Source organism: Geotrypetes seraphini, chromosome 9 (genome assembly GCF_902459505.1).
Source record: "Geotrypetes seraphini chromosome 9, aGeoSer1.1, whole genome shotgun sequence".
NCBI classification, from domain to species: Eukaryota; Metazoa; Chordata; class Amphibia; order Gymnophiona; family Dermophiidae; genus Geotrypetes; species Geotrypetes seraphini.
Window position 1 is genome coordinate 37,925,679 of NC_047092.1, and position 26,652 is coordinate 37,952,330.

Sequence of the window (26,652 nt, forward strand, 5' to 3'; positions counted from 1 at the left end):
TTAATTCTTCTACATTTCATTGATAAAAAAGAAATGTCACTATTCTCTGTTGCATTTCTCTTAATTTACTTACCACAGAAGTTCCCTACTTCTTCCTTACTTTCACTTTTGTGGAGAGGGACCACATCCACTCTTCTCCAGTCTTCCGGAACCTCTCCTGACTCTACAAAAGCATTGAAAAGTTCAGCCAGCGGAGCCACTAAAACTTCCCTAAGTTCCTTTAGTACCTATGGATATAGTGTACACCACGCCTGGTTGTTTTATGCGGCCCACGGTCCAATGCCCCCAGTTTTACCTTGTGGCCGGTTCCCTCCTCCTTACAGCCGTAATGTGCACGGATCTGAGTGCAGCGGCTCCTCGCGCATACCACACCTCATCCAGAAGCATTCCCTCTGATGTTGCAATGTCAGAGAGAAGACTTCCGGTTCAGGTGCAGGACACACAAGGAGGCGCTGCATGCGGCTCCGTGCACACTACGGCTGTGAGGAGGAGGGAGATGGCCACAAGATGACACCGGAGGGCATCGGACCGCAAGCCCCATAAAACAGCCAGGTTGGAGCCGGCCAGAAGGCTAGATACTCGCCGGAGGGAGGCACAGCATGGAGGGAGGAAGACAACAAAGGTAGGGGTAATGGTTTTATTTTCAAGTTTGAATTGTGCCAGTTTTGAGCATTTTAATCTCCTGTCTATCTTTTGCACTGCTCAGGAAGAAATACATTTGTTTCTTTTTCTCTGGGGGTTGTACTGCTTGCAGAATCTTGAATCTTTTTTTTAGTTTTTGGTCCTGTATTTGCAAAGGGGTTATCTGAGTTCTGGTAGGAATGAATGTTGAGAAGCATACAGTGTGTTTTGTGTAGTTTAATTTTGTGGTTAACCATTACCATTGTGTGTTAATAAGATTATATTGTGTGTGTGTATATATGAAAAATGGATGGAAAAAATTGTGTTATAATTAGTATTGTTATGGGGGCGGGGTCTGGGGCGGAGATTGGGCGGGGTCCGGCCCATGACTTAGCCTGTGTTTTGGATTTCGGCCCCTTAATGTGATTGAGTTTGACACCCCTGCTGTACACCATCAGGCCTCATCACCTTGTCCACCTTTAGTTTAGCTAGCTCCTCACAAATACAATCTTCTGAAAACTGATCAGGGTCTACCACACCTACATCCCTATGTGTGTTTGTCTTCTGCAGTCCCGCTCCTGGTGCTTCAGCTGTGAAAGCAAAGCCTGACAGTGAGGTGAAAGTGAAAGCATAAAAAGCAGGTTTTTTTTTTTTTTTTTTTTAAAGAGCAGGTCCATGAATATGCGAACGCAGTGGCACAAATGGGGAATATTGGTTGCAATTGATGCAACCATGAAGAGGCAAAATCGTTCATCGTGAAGACGTGAATAATAACGGGCTGTAAATAAATGCTGGAGTGTGTCTGGTCACATAAGCAGGCACAGCCATTCTGACCTCTCAGATCTCTAGTCTCAAATGTGCTTTTTGACAGTAGAAATGGTGGAGATAAGTGTCAGGTACTGGAAATATGTTCTAGTCGCTTAATAAGAGAGAGAAATACCAGATGCTGACAAAACAGGTACTGAACTTGTGAGGCAGGTGCCAGATGTGCAAGGCTTGCTGAGAATGTTTGAGACTTGGAAGCGCTTCTGACAGTACAGAGAACAAATCTATTTACAGAAGGAAATTGAAATTCAAATGTTTAAGACCTAAAACTAGCTCAGGATGTGTCTGATGGCTCAGTTACTGTAGTTAGCAAAATGCTAAAATCATCTAACACCACTTCTCAAGATTGAGCACTGGTTACCTATCTCCTTCCATACTCCTTATAAAATACTCACACTGGCATATCAAATTCAATATGCAAGTCTTCCCGTATTCTTGTTTCATTATCTTATTCCATACACCCTCCCCACCCTTGATATCAACAATGGTTTTTAATGGTACCTTCATTTAGACAAGTGAGATTTGACACAATTTGCTCCTCTGGATATAGGATTACATTATATTAGTGTCTTCTATTTCGCCAATACCTTTCGGTTCTAGGTGGATTACATAAGAATTGGTCTGGGCATACCCAGTGAGGTTACAAGATAGATAATTAGAAGATTACAAGATAGATAATTAGAAGAAACATTAGGGTCCGGGGATATATTGAGAAGATTAGTTTGACTTGACATAAGAACATAAGAAATGCCTCCACCGAATCAGACCATTGGTCCATCTAGTTTGGTGGCCCGCACACGCGGAGGCCAATCCAGATGTTCCCTGTTTACGTCCTAGGTGTTCCCTGATGAAGACCCTGTTTTCCCGTATCCCTCAATGTGATTTGCAAGCAGGTGTGTGTCCAACTTGCACTTGAATCCCATAATGGAGATTTCCGTCACCACCTCCTCCGGGAGAGCATTCCAAGCGTCCACCACTCGCTGTGTAAAACAGAACTTTCTGACATTAGTCCTGTTTTCTAGGATCAGAGCTTTCTTTTCAAAAATTAAAAAAAAACCAGAATGCTTAATTTTTTTAAACAAAACATTTAATTTTTAGTGACACCACAGATGCAAGTGACGGGTGTGAGTGTGGTGTCTTGACATGGAATTCAACCAGAGATAGCAGACTATTTTTAAAAATTGTTCTTAACTTTTTTTCTTCTAGTTGAATTTTTGAAATGATTTTTCCTCTTTCTGCTCTATGTAATAATGATTTTAGTATTGTAATCTGCTTAGATGATACCCCTCATAAGTGTAATAATACTCACAATATGAATAAACTTGAAACCTTACCGCATCTTTTTTTCTGAACAAAGTTCAGTTATGTGGAGAAAGCGCTCCACTTTTCAGGTTTTATTCTGCATGTGTCAACTTTGTCAAGCACTTGCAGGCATTTGTTTGACCATTGTAAACTTCTTGGCATTCAGCGACAAGACTGATTGTACTGATTAAACTGTCTACAGAGAGACTAGACTGAAGCTTATTCATGGGGCTTCGGCTACCAATAAGTGCCCATGAATGTTAATTGGCAATTAAATTCACCCTGGTACACTGCTGTGTTGAATGCGAGTTTTAGAGCTGGAATTTTCCAGTAGCTGGAAGCTCTGTTGGTCCTTTGATTAAAAGTCTACCCAGGCCTCAAATTATCCTGATGTGTGTACAGAAAGTAAAAGAAGGCCTGGTAACTACTATTCAAAGCAAGCCTGATCTGCTCTTCAGCACCAGTGTAAATGATTAGTCCATGCTAATTATATTGTCTTTTTTTTGCCACAGTATGAAATAAGAGTAATACTTCTACAGTAGAGGGCCCCAAACCTTTTACATGAAGGGCCACACAGAACATTTCAAAACACTAAGAGAGATGGAAGGGCAGGCAACCCCACTTGGAAAAGGATTTACCGAGCCAAGGAGGAGGGTATAGGGGCATGTCTGGCCCTTTCAGGGAAGCAGGAGACAGGTTTCCAGGCATGGGTAATGTGACCATACGTCCCGTTTTTAGATCACCTGTCTCGTCCCCACACATAACTTCGGGACGCCGAAATGTCCCGTTTTGAGAGAGAGCATCCCGAAGCTGTGCTTGGGGACTACGGGACAGGCCATCGCGGAGCCTGGGATTTCTCTGACGCAGCAAATATATTTATGCTACGAAAGATAAAGAAAAAAAAATCACTAGCATAGACAACCGCGCACTTCCGGATATCCTCAAGTCACGGCCACCACGTTTAGTGAGCCACTGCTTCGCAAAGCTTGCGAGATGCTGACTTAGCGGACGAAGAGGGGTGGGTTAGATCAGGGGAGGGAAAGTACATGACCCAGATTTTCAATAAACACACCACCACAGAGTTTCCCTTTGAAAATTAGCTTGCTAATCTACTGTAAGCATTTCAAAAATCTCCATCAGCATCTAGAAGGCTTGGGGGCAGCGCTGGAGATCAGTTTGTTTGGTCCCTATGAGCACAAGTTGTTTAGTTTCCACTGTTCCTACATCCAAACAGGGACTCCTGTCCTGAAATCTGTGCCTCACAGCCCCTGCAAACGTTACATAGACTATTAAACATTCAGAAGTCATAACACATCGAAGTCTGTCAATGGCAGCATTGCATGCTCCTGTACAAAGTTACCTCATAAATAGATGATGTTCTTCTCTGAGAAATGCTCCAGTCTCTCAGATCATTACCAGAAACCCCATACTGAGATAATACACTACAAAAGGCAAGTCAAATAACAGTAAAACAAAGCTGATAGAAGCACATACCAGCCACAGACTAGTTAGAAGACAATGCTGCATTCATTGCGTGATTATATTAAAGTTTAGATTTATTAAATTCAAATATGCATGCAATATTAATAATGTCTAATTGCGTGTATATATAATTATATAACAGCTTGCATTGTAGTTGTTTCCAAACTAAATCATAATAAAAAAAACTGATTTGGAAGCAACTGTATGTGCTTCTGTGTTTAAATGTAGAAGGAGGGAGGGGATAAGTAATTAGTTCACGAAAAATTAAATTAGTGAAAAATAAGATAACAAAGCTCTTAAATAGATCTTTAGCTTTCTTTAGCTTTCGGAACTTGTTATACCATTATCAGTCCAATGGCAAACTAACTAAATTAGAAAGGACAGTAATTTGAGTAAAGGAAAGAAATATAAGAGGTAAGAAGAAATAAGACATGTCTATCCATTTCACCATTGCCAGTTACTTCCTGTCCGCCACACTGGGAAAGCCAAAGGAGAGTGTGGCATATTTATTTATTTACCGTATTTTTCACACTATAAGATGCACCTGACTATAAGATGCACCCTAGATTTAGAGGAAAACAAAAAGAAAACATTTTGAACCAAATTGTGTACTAATATATACCAGGCTCTGCACCCAGCCCCCTTCACTCCCCTGCCAGGCTCTCCACCCAAATCTTCATTCCTTGCCAGGCTCTGTACCCTGTGCCCCCTCCCTACTAGGTTCTGCACCCTGTCCCCCTTTCCTATCAGGCTTTGCACCCAGCCCCCTTCCCTGCCAGGCTCTGGCTCTGAACCCATCCCCTTCCCTCTCTGCCCTACCAAGCTATGCAGCCAGCCCATCTTCCTGCCAGGCTCTGCACCCTGTCCCCCCACCCTGCCCTGTCCCCTGTACTCCCTCTGGTGGTCTAATAGTAGGCCAGGACAGGGTACAGGGCAGGTCTAAGTAGCAGGCGCTCACAGCCCACAGCCCCCCCGGCACCTTTACATTCTGGTGGTCCAGTGATGTATCAGTAGAAGCGAGCTTTCCACGCTCCTGCCCCTCCCTCCCTCGCTGGATGGCTGCCTCCTCATTATGTCGGGGCCAGTGGCACACAAGGCAGGAGCGAGCTTTTCATGCTCCAGCCTGGGCCCGCGCTGCTCCCTCATGGGACTCGCATGCCCCTCCCCTGCTCTCTTCTCTGCCCATGATCCCTCCTGAGCCTCCCTGCCACGTGCGATATGGTTCTCGGGGGGGCATTCGCGGGCGGGGGGGGGGTGCGATGCCGGTTCAAGCAGGGGGGGTGATGTAGCAGCGCTGGTGACCTCAGAGAGGGGGTGATGGAGCATCGGCGGTAGCCTCGGGGGGGGGGGGAGGAGGAGGTGGAATGAATCAAGCAAGTTTCCCTCACTTCCTATGAGGAAAATCGCTTTGATATACGAGCAATTTGGTTTACGAGCATGCTTCTGGAACGAATTATGCTCGTAAACCAAGGTTCCACTGTACTTACAATTCCTACAGTTCCCTGAGCAGCAGTTAAATCCTGATTGCCTTCTACTAGCTGCAATGAACCACATACTGCTGGGACCAGTGTTATTCGCTCCTGCACTTCTATTACCGTGGGTTCTTCTTTTACCTCACAGCATAGGAGCAGGGCTGCCTCACTTGCTCTTGTGACACGAAGCTGCGGCTGTGCCGGCGGGCTTCACATTTCCGGTCACTGACTGCTTCAATAGAGGCCCGTAGATCGTCCCTTGACCTGCACCTCCTGCCAATGACTTTGCCTCCGATTCGATGGGTTTACAAAATTATTGAAGAGACACTTATTTTGTAATATGAAATATGGGCATTAAGGCAGCTGTTTAGGTGTAAGTACCAGTCGCTTATTTGTGTGACTGTTTTTATGTATTTTATGTACTTTTACTATGTATGTTTTTATTCTTGAGCTGCTTTGGGAAAAGCGGATTATAAATAAAATAAAACAAAACTATAGGTCCATGCTCCACAAACACATCCATCGGGCCAGGTAATGTTGATGCAGACCTGGATTCAAATGGAAAAACTCGGGTCTTCGATTTCCTCTTTATCATCAAGCTTTCCATAAAGATACGACCGCATTCTGCAGAAGCATCAGGCATCCCTCTTGTCCAAGCTCCTCCCCCTACCAGAGTTTTGACCCTGACCTTCCCTTTGTATCCCTGTCAGTCTCTCTTCTGTTTGACAGTGCTTCTCAATTAAAATGCTTATCCCACACACTTTGGTTCCAGTTGACTGCCAGAAAAACATGTGGATAACTTTTACATCACTCATTTGCTTGACTTGAGTTTCCTGATAATTGTAAAGCCTCTTTAAATGTCATTTGCTTTTTTTAAAAATGTGTATCAAGACCTTTTACTTATATTGACAGAATTCTCCTTTCCCTACCCATAACATTGTTATTAACCCCCCCAACCTATATAGCAGTGGGTTAAATCCTCCTCCCAACCCTTTACCCTTCCCCCTTCTCTGTCTTTTTCCTCTTCCTTCACCTCAAACATGTCTCTTTCCTGGCATCTGTGCAAGCGAGAGTAACATCAAACCACCAAGGCATAGGTCCTACCTTTTTTTACTTTCCAGTCCATCGGCACATAAATAAATCCCTTACCCATCCAATCATCCACTCCATCTTCTCAATTTATTTTTTTGTTGTTGTTTCTATTAAATATATGAACATATGTCATTTCCTATGAGTTCTCCGCTAGTTCATTCACTTGATCTCCTCTTGGCTAGATATTCTTGGCTCTTCAAAGTTGCTGCTGCCGTACTGCGAGAAGTTAGAGAAACTAGGCCTCTTCTCCCTTAAAAAGAGGAGACTGAGAGGGGTCATGATCGAAACATTCAAGATACTGAAGGGAATAGACTTAGTAGATAGACAGGTTGTTCCCCCTCTCCAAGGTAGTGAGAACGAGAGGGCACTCTCTAAAGTTAAAAGGGGATAGATTCCGTACAAACGTAAGGAAGTTCTTCTTCACCCAGAGAGTGGTGGAAAATTGGAACGCTCTTCCGGAGGCTGTTATAGGGGAAAACACCCTCCAGGGATTCAAGACAAAGTTAGACAAGTTCATGCTGAACTGGATCGTACGCAGGTAGGGCTGGTCTCAGTTAGAGCACTGGTATTTGACTTAGGGGCCGCCACAAGAGTGGACTGCTGGGCACGATGGACCACTGGTCTGACCCAGCAGCGGCAATTCTTATGTTCTTTTGTTTACCTTTCTAATCTCCTTTTTGCTCAGTTATCCAGTTTGGAGCAATGGCCTGATCTAGGCAGGGTAATGGCGGTACCACATATCTGGCAAAAATGAGCAGAGACGACCCGTGTCTGGTTCATTTGAAGTGTGTCCTATGTGAGCTACCCTATTTAAAGTTTTTGCCAGCCTGAATACATTTGTTATTTCTGCTCCTTTTTGGCTGATACCGTGTATCTTCTACTTCTTAATAATCATCTTAAACCTGTTCCAAGGGACATTAAACTCTTTTATATCTCTCCTCCCATCTGTGACTTTTCATAGATTTGTGCTGATGTTCAACATTATTAGATTTCCTTGAAACATTATCCTTGTTTTGATGTTGTGTGTGAGAGAAAGTTTTTCAAAATCCTACTTAAATGACTGCATCTAATAAGGGCAGTCTACCATGACCTCTCCATATTCATTCAAAGTCAGAGGGTTTGACTTGTGTTGAATATGCATATTAAACAATGATTAATGTCAAATCCTGCATTGTTAAGGTGGTTAGCTGGTGTGACTTATCTGCCTACAGCAGTCTTTAGAAATGCTGAGAATTTGTTTTTATAAAATAAATCATTTGAATTTGAGCCATTTATATATATAAGTTTTTAATTTTTTATTGAACTAGTCCTTTTTAAAAAATTATTTCTGTTTTTAAAAATTCTTTATCTGTTTTTTGACATACCGCTACAACCGATGAGCAAGGTATTCAACCAAAGAATAGATGGAAGGAAAGTGGGGGTAAAAGAAGGGGGACAACTGATGTTTTAAGTATAAAGGGTTAAAAAGAAAATATCCTACAGCAAAAATACATGTTATGGTAGAACTGCAGAGAACATATATTTGTCTATTAGCCATAAACATCCTGAAATGTGGTTATTATCTGGTGATGTAATCACCATCAGAGAAAACACTCCATGAGAGGCTAATTGACTGGCAAAACCAACCTTTTAAATGAGGAAATCAATACCTATGAATTCATTACAACAATCGGGGTTTTTTTTCCTGTATTAGATGATTTAAAACATTGATGCTGGGTTTTACTAAAGGGTGCTAGAGGTTTTTAACGCGGGCCGGCGAGGTAAATGCTCCGACGTTCATAGGAATTCCATGAGCGTCGAAGCATTTACTTTGCCGGCCAGTGCTAAAAACCTCTAGCGCCGTTTAGTAAAAGGAACCCTTAGAAAATGATCGCACATAGCATTACAGGTAACATGAAATATCAGAGAATTTAACCATTCCTGTGTGCTTGAATCACTAGAACATCTCTGCAAGTCAGTTATCCAGATGGATGTCTGGCATGATTTTGTATTCTGATCGTTTAGTGTATGGAGCTCATTTTCAAAAAAAAGAAAATGTCCAAAAAGTCCCATAAAGGGCAGATGGACGCTCCTTCCAGCCATGCCGCCCCAACCCCTGGGAGAAAAAATCAGCAGGAGGGATGCTCACTCCCTCCTACTAACGGAGCCCCCCCCCATGCACCAAGCACCACCCTCTGAATCATCCCCTCCCCTTCCTCCCCCCCATAAAGGCTCCTTCCAGGATACAGAGGGAGGAGCCTGAGGCCCTGATTGGCTCATACACCTAAGGGTCCCCCCCCCTAGTGTCTGAGCCAATCAGGGCCTTAGGCCCCTCACAGTGCATCACATTTTCAATCGGTGGGCCTCAGAGCTGCCTCCCTCCTGTTCTCTTCAGATAAAGGTACTGGGGGTGGGAGTCAGGGGTGGGGGGAGGTTTGGAGGAGTAACCGGTGGCAGGAAGGAGTGGGCATTCTCCTGCTTTGGAGGGGATGGGAGGGGTTGGTTCAGGGGGTGGTTCCTGGTGCGGGGGAGGGGGGCTGCTGTTGGCAGGAGGGTGTGGGCATTCCTCCTGCTGATTTTTGCAGGTGTAGGCGAAGTTGGTGCCCGGTGATGGTTCATTGGGGAGATGTCGGGGAGGGCCATCATGAGCGGGTTTTTAAAAATCTTTTATTTTTATGGGGCAGATACTGTGCATGTGTAACACACATACAGCATCTATGCCCATTACAAAAAAAAAAGCGTGAAATGCTGATCTCTGCTGCTATTCCCCTGAACGCTAAAGTCCATATTAAATGGGTAAGTTCACCGAGTACCTGAATTCTCTCTAATGCCTTACCGCTCATAAGTTAATGCCTAACGTCTTTTATATCTTATATCTCTCTTTCCAACTTCTTCCTCTCTCTCTTTTTCTGGCCTCTGGGGGACTCTCTCTTCTCTTTCTCACCCCTTGTTGCTTTCTTACTTACTTTCGCCCTCCGTCATCACCCTTCTTTTTCTTTCTTTTCCCTCTTCTCTCCTGACTTTTTTTTTCTTTCCTTGAATATCTTCCCGCTACTTATGACAACACCATAGAATATTTTTACCTCTGATTATATGTATCTAACGATTTTCTATTGTGCTTGAATAATTGTTTTTACTCATTTATTGTTCCACGATTATGGTATTGATATTGATTGTTTGTTTCTCTCCTTTTTTTGTATTTTGATAAAATTTTCAATAAATTTTCAAGAGAAAAAAAAAAGGTTTCCTGCCGAACAGCTAAGTGGCAGAAGGCTGCTTCAGGGCTTCCCCTATCTCTCAGCTGTTCGGGCTTCCCCTGCTGGCTCTGCGCATGTGTGAGAGTTGGACGTGAGAGATGGGGAATATAACGAACCTCCGTGCAAATCATTTGCTTGCAAAATTTTTAGTGCATCAATAACTCTTTTAGAATTGGATTGGAGTGGACTCGCGTGGTTTTACCAATCCTGTTTAGTGCATCTAGCTCTAAGTTTGGAGCATACTGAAGCTGATGATGGTTTGGAAGAATATGCGTGAAGGGCGAGTAGACAGTCAATACGGGCACCTATGTGCTTTATAAAAACAGCCTCACAAAAGCGGCAGAAATTGTGGCTAAAATGAACCTGAGTACATTTTCATCTGCTTGGGAGCAGGTGCATAGAAGTATGCAAGTCATAAACCATATGCATACCTCACAACGTTATACTATACCCCTGGGAACGCCTACACATTAATCATGTAAAAGTATGGCCTTCTTGTCACTGCATTAACCCATAGGGAAATTTTGTAAGAGACCTTTTGCAGTACATTTGTTAAGCAGGGTTTAGGAGTGAAAACTCTTTTCGAAATACCCCTTAAGCTGAGCAGGAACATAAGAATAGCCTTACTGGGTCAATCCAATGGTCCATTTAGACCTCTCTGATGAGATTTAGATTTAGCCCAGTAGCCCATCCTCACGGTGGCCAATCCAGATCACTAGCACCTGGCAAAACCCCTAAAAGTAGCAACATTCCATGCTGCCGACCAGTGGCGTAATAAGGGTGAACGATGCCCCCCCGCCCTCTTCCCCCCCCTGCCGTGCATGTGCGCCCCTTCCCTTTCCCCGTACCTTTTAAACTTCTCTGGCGTGAGCAGCATGCCCACGTTAGTGTCAGCTCGCCCTTTGACGTCACTTCCTAGGTGCAGGTCCCGGAAGTGATGTCGGAGAGATCGCCGATGCTGATGCAGGCTGCAACCTCATGCTGGGGAAGTAAAAAAAAAAGATATGGGGGAAGGCAAGGGGCGCGCATGGCAAGGAGTGGGAGGAGAGGAGACCGCGCCCGGGGTGGACTGCCCCCCCCCGTACTATGCCACTGCTGCCGACCCCATTAGCCCATCCTCTCAGTGGCCAATCCAGGTCACTAGTACCTGGCAAAAACCCAAATATTAGCAACATTCCATGCTTCAAGTTTCTTTATTTTTGATATACCATTTATCAGTCAGGTGTCTAAATGGTTTACAATAAAAATAATTAAAAATATAAAATATATCATATCTAATGTTAAAACAGGAATATGAACATGAAACGAGGGGGAGGAGAGAGAGGTAAGTTAGCAAATACATTGAGAAAAATAAAAGGGGGGGATGATACATTAGGGAAGAGCTCGCTTCAACAGAAGCGTTTTGTTTATCCCAAAATACGTCAATGAATTCAATGAATTATGAGAGAGCACTGGGATTAGAGGTTGTAGGCATCGTCTTGAGTTTAGATTTCAATTTTTCTAGAGAATTTTCTAGTCGGACAATTTTCTAGTTGGAGATCCAGTGGGAGGGCATTCCATTGATCCAGGGGTCCAATCCTATTTAATATCTTTGTAAAGGACCTGCCTCAGGGACTTTGAGGCAAAATTGCGTTATTTGCCGATAACGCTAAACTGTGCAACTTAGTGGGCAGAGTAACCGTGCCCAACACTGTGAAGCAGGACCTACTTTTACTGGGAAAATGGTCTAATATTTGGCAACTGAGTTTTAATACCAAAAAGTGCAAGGTTATGCACCTTGGTAGCGGAAACCCATGCAGAACTTACACCCTAAATGGTGATACCTTAGCAAGAACTGTTGCAGAATGAGACCTGGGAGTAATCATTAGTGAAGATATGAAGACTGCCAATCAAGTGGAAAAAGCTTCATCCAAGGTTAGACAAATGCTGGGTTGCATCCAAAGAAATTTTGTCAGCCGAAAGCCTGAAGTTATAATGCCGTTGTACAGGTCCATGGTGAGACCCCATCTGGAATATTCAATTTTGGAGGCCACACTATCGAAAGGATGTGCTGAGAATGGAATCGGTTCAGCGAATGGCCACTAGGATGGTCTCAGGACTCAAGGATCTCCCATATGAAGAACGCCTAGATAAGTTGCAGCTATACACTCTCGAGGAGAGAGAGGGGTGACATGATAGAGACGTTCAAATATGTTACTGGCTGTATTGAGGTAGAAGAAGACATCTTTTTCCTCACAGGACCTACGACTACAAGAGGGCATCCGTTAAAAATCAAGGGTGGGAGATTTCATGATGACATCAGGAAGTATTTCTTCACCGAAAGGGTGGTTGATCGTTGGAATGATCTACCACTTCAGATAGTTGAGGCCAACAGCGTGCTCGATTTTAAGAAAAAATGGGACAAACATGTGGGGTCACTTCGAGGGAGTGTTTAGGGGGGAGGGTTATTCGAGTGGGCAGACTTGTTGGGTCGATGGCCCTTTTCTGCCATCATACTCTATGTTTCTATGTTTCTAAGTAGTCGCTTCCCGTGACTGCATTGCTGCCAGTGTGGGGTGATGCTTCAATATTGTGTTTTCAGTCACTAGGGGGCAGGCAAGTTCCCAGAAATCTTGCAGGACTGTAGATGCAGGACTGTAGATGGACTCCCAGTCAGCTTAGAAGGAACAATGAAGACCAGCATCAAAATTTCACTCTCAACCCTCAACTCCTGGACTCGGGTCGGGACCTGGCGTTAGGTAGGTGTCCGTCTCCAGTGCCTGCTGGCAATTAGGCACTCAGTAAGAAGCTCTCAGGAGCGAAACAGCAGGGAATTGAAATGTTACCAGTCCCCAGCTCAATGCATCCTCCTAGAAGGCTTCCTCCACTAGCCCCTTCTTTTACAAAGGTGCGCTACGCTTTTTAGCACGCGCTAAATATTAGCATGCGCTAAACACGAGCTAAACACTAACACGTGCATGTTATCCTATGGACGCATTAGCGGTTAGCACACATGTTGATTTAGCACACATTAAACGCGTGCTACAACGCTAAGCGCACCTTGGTAAAAGAGGGCCCAGGTTAGCCACACTTGTATACTATTTCCCTCTTTTACTAAGTTGCGCTAACCGATTAGCGCACGCTAAACACTAACGCAAGCATGCTAGTCTGTGGACGCGTTAGCGTTTAGCATGCGCTAATCGGTTAGCGCACCTTAGTAAAAGAGGGGGTATATCTATCATGCTATGCTTCCCATGCCATGTTTTGTATATATAATACTAGGCTTGCCCTGCTATGTTAACCACGCTTGGAATACAATGTTTGCCATGCTTTGTTGACTGTTTTGCCATCCCTTTCAGACAGTGTCCCGCCATGCAATGTTTGCCAACACCTTGTATAAAATCATTGTAATATGTAAACTTGTAACCCGTTCTGAGCTCCCATGGGAGGACGGGACATAAAACCAAATAAATAAATAAATAAAATAAATGATGGGAATCCCTAGGCCAGATTTATGGTAAAATAATTTTTATTGGAACAAACAAGAAAACAGGTACCACAACTCAGCCGTACATGCAATGTTCCTAGGAGAACATTTTATACTAACCAAACCCTATCCCTTCTCCCTCTCTCCAACCCTCCCCCTCCCCCTTTCCCCCCCCCCCCCACTCGACTTCGTGCAGCAGGAGTCATGGTATTCCAAAAACGTTCCCAGATAACTGTGAAACGCTCCCCCCCCCGCACAGTTGAAAGATCAGCCACATCTCGACGCTCCCAAGTCAGCAGTAGAATCATCTGAGTACCCCACATGTAAATTGTGGGAGCCTCCATGTCCAGCCACTTGAGAAATATACATTTGAGGGCACATAAAATGGACCACCTAAGAAAAGCTTTCAGTCCTGGTGGCCTCGGATGGCAAGAAGAAGAAGCACCAAATAAAAGAAGAGATGAGGGTCGTATAGTCACAGTCCAAAGAGTCCCTATAAAAGCAAAAATTTGCCTCCAGAAGGTTTGAACCGCCGGACAGGACCCTATGCCAGATTTATAAGTTTGAAAATATTAATTCTTTACAGTTGGGACATCATAAGGAAATTTGGGGCCCATTAACAAAATATTGTAAGATATGAATATGAACTATTATCATTATTATTACTACTATTATTTCCCTTTGTTTCATGAATGAACATTATACATATCCAGGTGGGGAGGGGGGGGTTTAGGGTGGGAAGTGGGATAAAACAATTTTATATTTTATTGTTGGAATAGAGTGCAATATGGTACGTAACTTGAATGTTCATGTGTTTGCACTTTGTATTTGATATCAAAAATGAATAAAGAAAAAAATAAAATAAAAAATAAAATAAATGTATATCTATGAGCTTCTATGTGCAGGAGCTTATACGTGTGCATATTTTGATGTGTGTGTGTGTATGCATATACGTGTGCGCATATGTGCATATGTGTAATGAAAGCTCGCTTTATTTTTACATTTTTTTTTTTTTTTTACAACAAAATATTGTGTAGTCTTTAAAACCTCAGGTGCTTGCTGCAGCTGTAAATAATTGTGCCTGGGCTAAAAAACACCCCAACCAACCAAATAAAAAAATACCCCAAACCCCAGATCGTTCTTTTGTCTAAACCTTATGAAAATAAATGGCTTCTTTTAAAAAAAAAAACCACAACCAAAAATGTCATTCATTGCCCAGTCTTAAAAGGTGGCATTTGCTTGAGACAGCTACAGAAACGGTATTCTCCTCAGGATCTTGCACTCTTATTATCATAATTCCTGAAGCTCCAGCAGCCTTACAGCCAGAATGCAGATCAGCTTTAATCACAGTTTGAAACATAAGCAGGAGAAATTTATGATAGGAATAACTATAGTGTCAGATGCTGTTAAGAAAAAAAACAACCACCAAAAAAACACCCCACCAACACTCAGGTGTCAGACATGTTGACAGACAGTTTAAAAAAAAATGTTTTGGTGTCTGCTGCAAATGACCCAAGGGGGAAACCCGGTAACATTACATTTAATGACCCATTTGCCCTTATTACGGATAGACAAAAAGTGTGGTCGGACACAATCTTGAAGTGTTAGTCTGTGGGCGTGCGTGTGTTAACAGATTTACCAGGGGAACAAGGTAAAAACCAGGATTTCCAAGATCCTCATTGCCTTTTAGTGAGATCTGGTAAAAAAAAAAGCAGGAGTGACTATCTCTGACCAAATGGCTCGCGGGGTAAAGTAAGCTGCAGAGGACCCATAAAAGCAACCAGCCTGACCCAATCCCTCGCACGCCTTTGATTCCCAGCTGCCCCGAGGATGTCTCTGCACTGCAGCTCCCGCAGGAACCAAGGGATCTTTCTTCCTCCCTCTATCGTTCTGACACCGCTGTTCATCCCCGGGCCAGCTCTGCACACTGCGCCCATCAGCCTAGCATCTATTTCTATCCGCAGCTCGTCTTCCCCCGCCTGAGGCTTTATCTTGACCATAAGGACTTTTTTTTTGTTGTTTTCCAGCCATCGGGATCAGAATATGTCTCACTGCCATTTCTTTGATCAGAGGGGAATGTGTGTCGCATGCCCAACTGCTGGCACCAGTAAGGGGGGGGGAGGGGCAGAGGGGTTTAAGGGTTTCTGCTATAGCTCACAAGCACAAAATAACCACCTGTCCGTTGGGGGGGAGGGGGTTTCTCTGCTGATCTTTTTATTATTATTTCTTTATTCATTTTAAAGCCATAAGTGCAAAATAAAATACAATCATATAATGCTATAAAAGCACTTAAATACAATTACAATTGTAATCTATGACAAAAAGATTATCACCCCCCCCCCTAATTATATCTAAGAACTACACTCTAATTGAGAATTGAAAAATACATTCCAACGCACCCTCCCACCCACCCACCCTGGATGTGTACGATCTTGAGAACTCTTTCCCCTCTAATTCTCAAAGATCGTGCCTTTGTCCCTCGCCCTTAATACACGTGCATCGATATGGCCAAAATGGGGGGAGGGGTAAAACACGGATCTTACGGATTTAAAGCCGCAAGTCCCTTAAAAAAAAAAAATCTTCCTTCGCTTAGTGACAGCCGGGCTTCGTGTTATGCTCGTCTTTGGCAAAACTGACAGGTGATCTGAGATTGAGGATGCACCTTCACTGGGAAAACGGCCGCCAGTTTTCGGCCATCAGCTACCCCCAATAATACACAAAATATTTTAAAAAGATAGCGGATGGGGGTCACCTGAACAATGCCGAGGAAGTCGGACCCGAAGAGAAAACTACTCGGAAGAAGAGGCGCCGCCGAGCGCTTTCATTCCTATGACTAATCTAAAGCTCTCAAACATGAAGCTAAATCGGGGCCATTCGGTTTTCTTGACGCTCCAGAAATAAAGGCTTGAACGTAATGCGCTGCATCATAGAAGCGAGCCCAGGAGGGATCGCTCATTTCTAAGAGAATGTTCAGTAGAGGGCGCTGTAAGACCAAGTGTTCAAAAAGCAACTGGTCTCCGCACTAAAGCCAGCAACAACTGTCGGCTACCCATATGCAAGGATTAAAGAGTTCTTAATGTCAAACTATCTGGAATCATGAACGTGTCAATCTCGTCTTTTTATTACCATTAAAATATCTCTTTAAATCCTACCCATTACAGAGCGGAATTAAAATAATAATAATGATCCCATTGACCTGATCCAGTAGGTGTAGTGACATTTAAAGCAGGGGATTCTGTAGATAAGCTAAACCGAGGGTGACCAGGTTCGACCTTCCCCAAGTCACGTTTTCAAGATTTCCATAAGGAAAATGCATGTGATCTATTTGCATACAATGGAGGCAGTGCATGCAAATAATCTCATCTGAGAAGCTATTCCATTTCAACATCATTATTATTATACAGGATGCCCACAAAAACACTCCTTGATTTTAAATGGTTACAAAAACAAAATTTATTGGAATATTCTTTCACCTTTGAGGCTACAGTTTCAACTCATAAAGTTTCATATGGTATCTGTTGATTACATACACTCGATGAGCGCCCCTCCTGTTATTCAGCAAACATCGAAGTGATAATTGAGCTTGGACCAGACTCTCCGACGCATATCCGGCGTGACCGCATTTATAGCTTCAGTGATGCGTTCCTGCGGATCATCCATAGTTGTGGGTAGTAGAGGTACGCGCACAAGCAGTAATGTCTGGTGATCTCTGGGGCCACTTGTCGCGTTGCATTGTCTGAAGGTTGTAACTTCTGCACCAATTGCAGCTTATAAGGGTGAAAGTGCAAGCGATTGTGTAAGATCTTGCTAACAGTGATTTTTGGGATTTGTATTTGCTGTCATCTTATTTATAAACATACTGTATTCCAATAAGTGTTGATTTTGTAACCAATTAAAATCAAGGAGTGTTTTTGTGGGCACCCTGCACTTTTGCCACATTTTGGATGGCTGAGGTTGCAAAGTTAGAGAACAAGTTTGTGAACAAAGTAAAACATATTAAATTGATGAAGGTATAGAATTGGTATGATGTGTTCTGGTTATAAGAGTTTATATGTATATTTATGATGTTTAGAAGGATATAGGAGACTGCACTAGCCACAGCTCCTGAAGAGGTTTGATTACGAAACAGAGTTTTGGGTCAGGCTGGACTGTTTTCTTACTACGCAAGAAGAGATTAATTGGATCACCTGACAGGAGGCGATTCCAAACAGAATATTGAGACCGCGTAATCCAGGATTTCTGTCAAGGACGGTAACTTCAGTGTTGCTGGAGATAAGGAGGACTGAATTTTATGATGAGCACTTGAACTTTGGGATGAATGAGATCAGGGAGGGCTCCTTTAATGGGTGATCAGGCATATTTATGTGATTTTATGTATAGACGTTTGTTGAAATGATGATATAATAAACTATAGTAAAAAGTACAGTAATAATAATGATGTTGAAATGGAATAGCTTCTCATAATATATTGTGTGGTTACTGAACTGGGGCTATTTATTGATCAATTGTGCTCCGTATATTGGAGAATCGATACATATTTATTGGGGAAATCCTGAAAACCTGACTACACAGACACTCTTGTGCTAAACATTGGTGGAAGTGTTCCGTCAACCAAGGTTAAATGTGCTCACTGTTTGTACTAAATTATGTCACATCTTGGCGGTGGTGTTTTAAGGGGGGGATGGGGGCACCCCTCCTCTTCTCTTCCCATTCCTCCCCTCCACGCGCACGCCCCTCCTTTCCCCATACTTCGAGTTCAGGGGTGTCAAAGTCCCTCCTCGAGGGCCTCAATCCAGCCGGGTTTTCAGGATGTCCCCAATGAATATGCATGACATCTATTAGCATACGATGAAAGCAGTGCATGCAAAGAGATCTCATGCGTATTCATTGGGGACATTCTGAAAACGCGACTGGATTGCGGCCCTCGAGGAGGGACTTTGACACCCCTGTTCGAGTTGAAGTTGTTGTTTGCGGCGGTCAACAACGTGCTCTTTGTGACCCCCGTCAGCTCTCCCGCCGAGATCACTTCCAGGTGCCGTGCATAGGAATTGATGTCAGAGGGAGAGCCAATGGGGTCACAAGGAGCACGTAGTTGATCACCACAAGTAACAACTTCAACTAGAGGTACAAGGGAAGGAGGAGCACGCCCAGCAGGCGGGATTGGGGAAGGAGCAGGGGGGCAGAGATCAGGGGAGAGGCACCACCTCCCCAGGTGCCTCTCACTCTCGCTATGCCACTGCATCTTGGTCTCTTTCCGAGTCACCTATACCATTTGCTATTTCTCCTTTGACTTGTGCGTTGATTTGTAGAAACCAGTTCTGAATCACTACCACCTTTCCAAAATCTAGATCAGTGTATCTGAAACTGTGTGCCCAGGCACACTAGTGTGCCACCTGAGATTCCACACTGAGGAGGAAGAGAGGCACCTGCCAGCTGACTTCCCTACGCAGTACAGCGCCAGCGCTGCCCGATTTGCTGAAGGCCTGCATGTTTCCCCCTTCTCTCTAACATCCTAAGGCTTCCCCCCTGGCCTCCCGGTCTCACCTTAAAAACTAATTACAGCAGCCTGCAGAATGTTGCCGGTAGGTAAAATGATTTTATTTTCAACATAATGATCAAAATGTGTCAGTTTTGAGAATTTATATCTACTGTGTATATTGTGTGTATATGAAAAATGAATGGAAAAAATTGCATTACAATTAGTAAAGGGGATGGGATCTAGGGCAGAGCTTGGGTGGGTCTAGAGAGGTCTGTGGTTAGGGTACTCAATTGATATTTGTTAGACTTAGGGGGTACTTAGCTTGAAGTAGTTGAGAAACATTGCTGTAGGCAATCAGTTGGCACCAGTGCCTCTCCTTCTTTCCTGCTCTCTTCCCTGCTGGCACCCCCTACTGGCGTCTCAGGGCCCATCTGGAGAGCTTCTGCGCATGCACGGACGTCGACATGATGATGTCACACATATGCGTGATGTCATCATGGCGATGTCCGTATGCTTCTGGGTGCCTCAAGCCATGGCCACTACCTTAATGTGGCCCAGCTCGAGAAAGTTTGAGAGCCACTGCTTTTGAGTTAAAAACTGACTTATGTGGTGTAGAACTTCAGATTCCATCAAAAACATATTTTGAGGCTGAATCAGTAAGCTATTACAAGAGGCAAAAATAGAGAGCAACAGACACATAACCATGGAAGGTAAGGAGACAGAGATGTCAGACCATAGAAGGGGAGGGGAGGGAAGAAGATGAATGCCAGACCAATGGAGGGAGGGAGAGATGGAAGGGGGAGGCAGACATTTTCTGGAAGGGGCATAGAAAGAGGGTAGGTGCCATAAGGAAAGGTCAGAGAGAGGGCAGACAGTGGATGCACTAAATATCTGGGGCTAATTCTGCTCACAGCTGTCAGTGTTTAAAAAAAAAAAATGCTGACCACCAGAGGCTGATTTTTTCCCTCAATGTGCCTTGCTCTAAAATTGGAAATCTATGTATGTTTTTTCTTCATCTATTTTCCCATAGAAAGGAATGGGGTGGGATGGGGAGGAAGAGTGTCAGGCTCTATTTAAAATAGGACCTACCTCCAGTGGCAGCCCCTTCCCGTGTCCTTGGGTAAAGGAATGATTTCTACTCGCTTCTGTACACAGCCAGTACCTCATTCAAAATGGCTTGAGAGACTGCCCTAGGAGATCCTGCCAGCCCTATTGAGACTGGAGATGGCTTAAAAAGTCAATAGGGCTGCAAGAATATACGACACTTGTGGTCAACCACTTTTTAAAACCCCCTCCTCTATTTGAAAAATGTGATTTTTAGTAATAATCCTCAACTCACACAAGAGTGTGCCTAGGAAAAGGCAGCATATATTACACACTGCAGTGAACACTATACCACCAAGACACCCATTGTAAACCTGAACAAGCCACATTAGTACAGAGCGTTCCTACACAGTTAATGTTAACAGAAAATCATGTCTTTCATACACATAGAACACAGAAACCCCCTCAACCCAGTATGGAATAAGTAATCAGAAATATGTAGACAAAAGCGAAACGGAACCACAAAGAAGACAGACTGCTCATCTGTGCAGGTGCCAGGCACATTTCTTCCCCCTTATACTGGGCATGCTATTTGTGCTGAGCATTGCCAGGTAGAACAGAATTGATCCCAACCCAGTGTTGTTTTTACCTGGTTTCTAGAGCTTTGTGCATCCTACCCTCAGTGGCCATAAACTAATAGAAATATGTAGATAAAAATTCATCTGAAATCCTCCTCTTGCATGCAGTACAACACCAAGCAAAAAAATATTCCCCCTTGTACTGTGAAAAAAATAAAGAGCAGATTATCAGGGCCAACATCTCACCTTTATGACCCAGCCCTTATCCCTTCCTGTAGCCAGAACTTCCTACTTCCTTCTCTCATGCCCAGCACCCCCCCCTTCTTCTGTATCCTGTCCCTCCCTGTAACCAGAACCTCCCCCTTCCCTCATCCCCGTGTCCTGTCCCTCCCTCTAGCCCCCTCGTACCCCAGGGTCCAGCAACCTTCATCTCCCTCCAGTCCCCTTCCCATCCCAGGGTCCAGCAATCTCCTCCAGTCCCCCTTCCACCCCAGGGTCCAGCAATCTCTGTCTCCCTCCAGTCCCTCCTACCCCAAGTCCAACAATCTCCAACTCCCTGCCACCTCTCCATCCATGTGCACCATCTCTTCTCTTCTCTCCTCTTCTTCTCCCCTCCATACATGTGCCACCATCTCATTCCCCTCTCCTCCATCCATTAGTCCCCATTCTTTTCCTCTTTGCCCCCTCCCATTCAGCATCTCTCCCTACCACCCCAGGTTCCACCAAATATCCTCTGAAGCTCCCCTCACCTCAAAAGATAGACAAGAAGATTCCGGCATGGCAACAGTTCTCTAGTGTTGCTTGTGGCCTCCTCTGTACAATTTCTTTGCTGCAGTCTACCCAAGTGGAAACAGGAAGTTGATTCAGAGGGGGGTGGACCACAGCATAAGATCAGTGAAGAGCAAGTCAACAGCAGTGCTGGAGAATTGCTTTTGCACCTTGAATTTTTTGAGGTGAAAGGGGCTTGGGATCCAGGTGGGGAGCTGTGGGCCATATGAGAGGTCCCTGCAGGCTGCCATTGGCTCGTAGGGCTTGCAGTGCTTTGGGGAATCCCATTTAGTGCAAAGAGTTTGGTTGTGAAAGGCTGTGGGAAAGTTGAGTCAACAGGCAGGTAAGAAAGAATCCTTAAATGCAGAGGAGCCAATGCAGAAAGACTCACAATAAATTTGCGTGCCGATGTCTGAGCAGCACGGATCATGTCGGGTCCACATAACATAACATAACTTTATTCTTCTATACCGCCATAATCGGACGACTTCTAGGCGGTTCACACCAAAGAGAGCTGGACAATCAGCGAATTACAATATGCAAATTATAAAAGTACAGCATATTACTCAAGAATAGACATAATAAAAGTTGTTAGATTTAGTGTAACTTCTGTTTAGGGGATAAATCTATTAAACAATGCAGTTTTAATTTCTTTCCTAAAGGCGCCGTAGGTCAGCCTAGCTCCATTAATGTAATTACCTAACCAAGACTGCTGTTTACTTGCTTGATACATGAGAGTCCTATCCAAGAAGGATTTGTATTTACAGCCAGTAATGCTTGGGTATGCAAACAGATTACAATTTCTGGTTATCCTTGTAGGACTATATAGCACGAAATGAGATAAAAGATAGGTAAGAGCTAGTCCCCCAAACAGCTTAAAACAAATACAGTGGTGCCTCGCATAACGAACGCCTCACACAACGAACGCTGCACACAACGAACTTCATGTCTTGATTCACACAACGAACTTCACACAACGAACTTCACACAACGAACTTCGTTTCACACAACGAACTTCGTTTCACACAACGAACTTCATTTCATACAACGAAGTCGCCCGAGCTGCCGATGTATTGCATCCTTCCGCGCAGGCACTGCAGGCAGTCGTTAGTCACTGCGCTTAACTGCCCTCTCTCACTGTATACAGTCGTCCTTTTAAGATAAACTCAATATTTTTTATATATCATGGCTTCTAAAAAAAGCAGGAAGGTGATTTCTGTTGAAATGAAACGGGAAATAATTAGAAGGAGTGAATGTGGGGTAAAACAGTGTGACCTCGTCAAAGAGTTTGGCCTCAGCAAGACCACCATTTTCACCATTTTGACAAATTTATCTTTTTTTATGTCATCTTAGCATATTTTATGCTGCAGAACGAATTATTTTTTTTAACATGTATTGTTATGGGAAAACGCGTTTCACATAACGAACTTTTCGCATAACAAACTTGCTCCTGGAACGAATTAAGTTCGTTGTGTGAGGCACCACTGTACAAGAAAACTTAAACATTCATGCCTCAATTGGTTACCAGTGCAGCAGTCTGTAGCAGGGACTAACATGTGTACTACAAGGACTTGTCAATGACATGCATCACTTTTACTTGTGAAGACTTTTTATAATAAACTTGTTATCGAGATCATCAGCTCCATCGTCTTGCTTTCTCCACAGAAGAGCATACCTTATCTGTTGTATTAATGTCTGGGGATGTGACAATGGTTACTCCGTTTCCACCACATACATCTACAGCATTTCTATACTTTTTCCTTCCATCCTACTGCTTAACTAACAAGAAACAGAGAGAGAAGCTGAAAAAAAAATCAGACAAGTCCCCAATTCACATTGAAATGAATACAATACAATTTTTATTTGTACACTGCCAATATCTCTTTGACGTTCACAAACAATAATAATGCATCAAATATTAGGTGCTTAGCAAAATATCCCTAACTGTCCCTAAGGCTCACAATCTAACTAAAGCACCTATGAACAGTTACTTAACATACTAAAAGTGCAAGGAGAAAAACATAATAACAAAAATTAAATAAGAAAATAAAACAAAATATTAGATAAAATTGAAAGAAAATAGAAACCTAGCAGAAACAAACAAACAAACGTGAAAATCAATGAAATAAAATAAAGTCCAGACAATTAATGTTGAAGATCAGGGAGGACAAGACTCAATGTAGGCCCGCAGGAATGGAATGGCAGGCCCACAGCAACAACAAACGACGACAACAACAAAAATCCACCTTACAGATTCTGCAGTGGGTTAGATCTCATCTCACAAAAAGCTGATCAACCTTGATGCTTCTGCTTTCATGCAAATGCACAAAAATCTAAGAGGATTGACAGCTCTGTGTGCTAAGGATCGGATTCAAACATTGACTCCATGGACTTGCCAGCCTGTTTTGCTGTGATAAATTGAGTTCCATGTCTGCAGAGCCGGTGGTTTACAACCACGTCAGGCTGAGCTTGGCCTTGATGAAATGGAACTCTCTGTTGATCTTACCAATATGTTCTCATAAGAGGCAATTCATTTACACGGCATTTCATCTTTGCCTTATTCCTAGCCTTTCCCATTTGGGAAATACATACCATCTTCATCACAAACTCTTTGACTAATGCACATTAATGCACGTACATTCTTATGAATTTAGGATGGCAGCTCCCATTTCCCCGCCCCCCACACGCACACAAACTGGATATCTGGCATGGCAGGCTGCAGGACACAATGCTACAAAGTCAGCAGGCTGACCCAAACAGGAATAATGCCACTTATTATTTCTTTTTTTTTTTTAAAAAACCCACACCTCTTTTTCATTACAATTAAAACTCCCATACAACAAGGCTCTTGGAAGCAGTTCCAGTATATTTGCTCCAGAAATGAAGAGCCACCACCAGCCATTGTTTCCCTTGCATGCAGCCAAGAAGTGTTTTTCTCATGGGTCATCGCTCTTAACCTTGTATTCTGTAGCTTTTTCTGTGGCTATATACAATGGAATGGAAATAAATCAACAGCTTTAAATGGTAGCACAATTGCAAACGCACACAGACAAGAACAAAATGCCATCAGAAGCTGACAGATACCTGCCATTATCGGGCAGGGTCTTAAAACAATAAATGAGCAAATATTATTCATGAGATTTATTGTGTACTAGGGAAAATGCATTTGAAGAGTGCTGTAAACCTGTATAATTAAAATTTATACTTGCCTTTCCAGATAATGATTTGTTTAAAGGCTGTGAAATGAAACTGTTATTTTGTGCTAATGCTTATGTTTTAATAATTTGGTGACATTTAATTCCAGCATTCCACAGCCTTAGAAATGTTTGGTAAATGGAGCAGAAAAGCTTTTTCTTTTCTTTTTTCCTTTTAACGTATACATCATCTTTTGTGTTATAACTAGCCCCAAAGAATTTCATTAAAAAAAAAAATAATGATCTGGAAGCTGGATATTTCAGGGTCGATATTCAAAGCAATTCAACTGGCCAGAAATGGCTCCTGGCTGGTTTATCTGCTTGTACAGAGCTATCTGCTGATATCCAGTGGCACTTAACTAGTTAGGGACAGATTCTTTAAATGGTGCTGCTTGGTGTGGTTGTGGCACCATTTATAGAATCCCATCTAGTGGCACCTAGGTGTGCTTAAGCGTTGCTAGGCATGGTATATTATTCCAGGTTTTACATAGGAATTCTATGACCATCAGAGCTACTACTGCCATGGCCAGCAATAAAGAAGCCTAACACAACTTCGTAAAGGGGTGGGGTGGATTAACATAGGCACTTTGTTCCAAATTAAAACTAGGCGATAATAATCATTGGACAATTGCACCACACCTTTACTCGCAAGCACAATTACAACTAGTTAATCTGACTTATTAATCATGTTATACATTTCTGGGGCTGGTCTCAGCTTGGCTGCACTTTTCAAGGCTGCATTGTTTGTTCCCCTGATGAGCCAAACATTGGTGCAACAAGGTCACTTGTTGGGAAGATTGGAGAAGACATGACAGCGTTGGGGCTCAAGTCGTCTTTTGTCAGCTAAGTCCTTGAACGTGCCTTCGGGTGACTTTGCCGTTTTCTAAACCTGAGCTGTTCTGTGAGGGAGGTTTTTTTGGCCAGTGAAAGTATTTAAAGCAGTTTTGATTTGTACCTTTTGGTTCTATACTGCTACTTTAGTCTGAGGCTTTTAATCCCTCTTTTGGGTGCATGCTGGGTTTGAAGAGGGGGGTACCTCGGTGCTACGATCACACAACATTTTGACTCATATGAACATTTTATATAATCCAAATTCACCATGTCAACCTGGCTACCTATAAGATAAATAAACCACCTGATCAGGCAGTTTAATGGTCAGTAAAGCAAAGAAAGAATACGAAGAGAGACTAGCCAAGGAAGCACGAAATTTTAAACCATTCTTCCGATATGCGAAAGGAAAGCAGCTGGCGAGGGAGGAGGTGGGACCTTTGGACGAGGGAGACAGGAAGGGAGAGATGAAGGAAGAAAAAGAGGTGGCTGATAGACTAAACGCGTTCTTCTTGTTGGTCTTTACAAAAGACGACACATCCAATGTGCCTGAACCGGAAAAAATCTTCAAGGGGGATCAAGAGGGAAAACTATCATACTTGGAGGTAAGCCTCGAAGATGTGCTCAAGCAAATAGATAGATTAAAAACTGACAAATCTCCGGGCACAGACAGAATCCACCCAAGAATACTGAAAGAGCTCAGAGACGAAACAGCAGAGTTACTGCGACAGATTTGTAATCTATCCTTGAGAACAGGGGTAATCCAGGAGGACTGGAAGATAGCAAATGTTACGCCTATCTTCAAAAAAGGATCGAGAGGCGACCCGGGAACTACAGACCGGTGAGCTTAACCTCAGTTCCGGGGAAGATGGCTGAATCATTGATCAAGGAAAGTATCAATGAGCACATAGAAAAAAATAATCTGTTGAGAACAAGCCAGCATGGTTTCTGTAAAGGAAGATCATGCCAAACAAATCTACTGCATTTCTTTGAGGGGATAAGCAAACAACTGGACAAAGGTGACCCTATAGACATTGTATATCTGGATTTCCAAAAAGCTTTTGACAAGGTACCCACGAGCGCCTACTAAAGAAGCTGTGGAGCCACGGGGTGGAAGGGGACATGCACAGATTGTCAAAAATTGGCTGGCGGACAGGAAGCAGAGGGTAGGAGTAAAGGGACACTACCCTGACTGGAAAGGGGTCACGAGTGGTGTCCCACAGGGGTCAGTGCTGGGACCGTTGCTGTTCAATATATTCATTAAT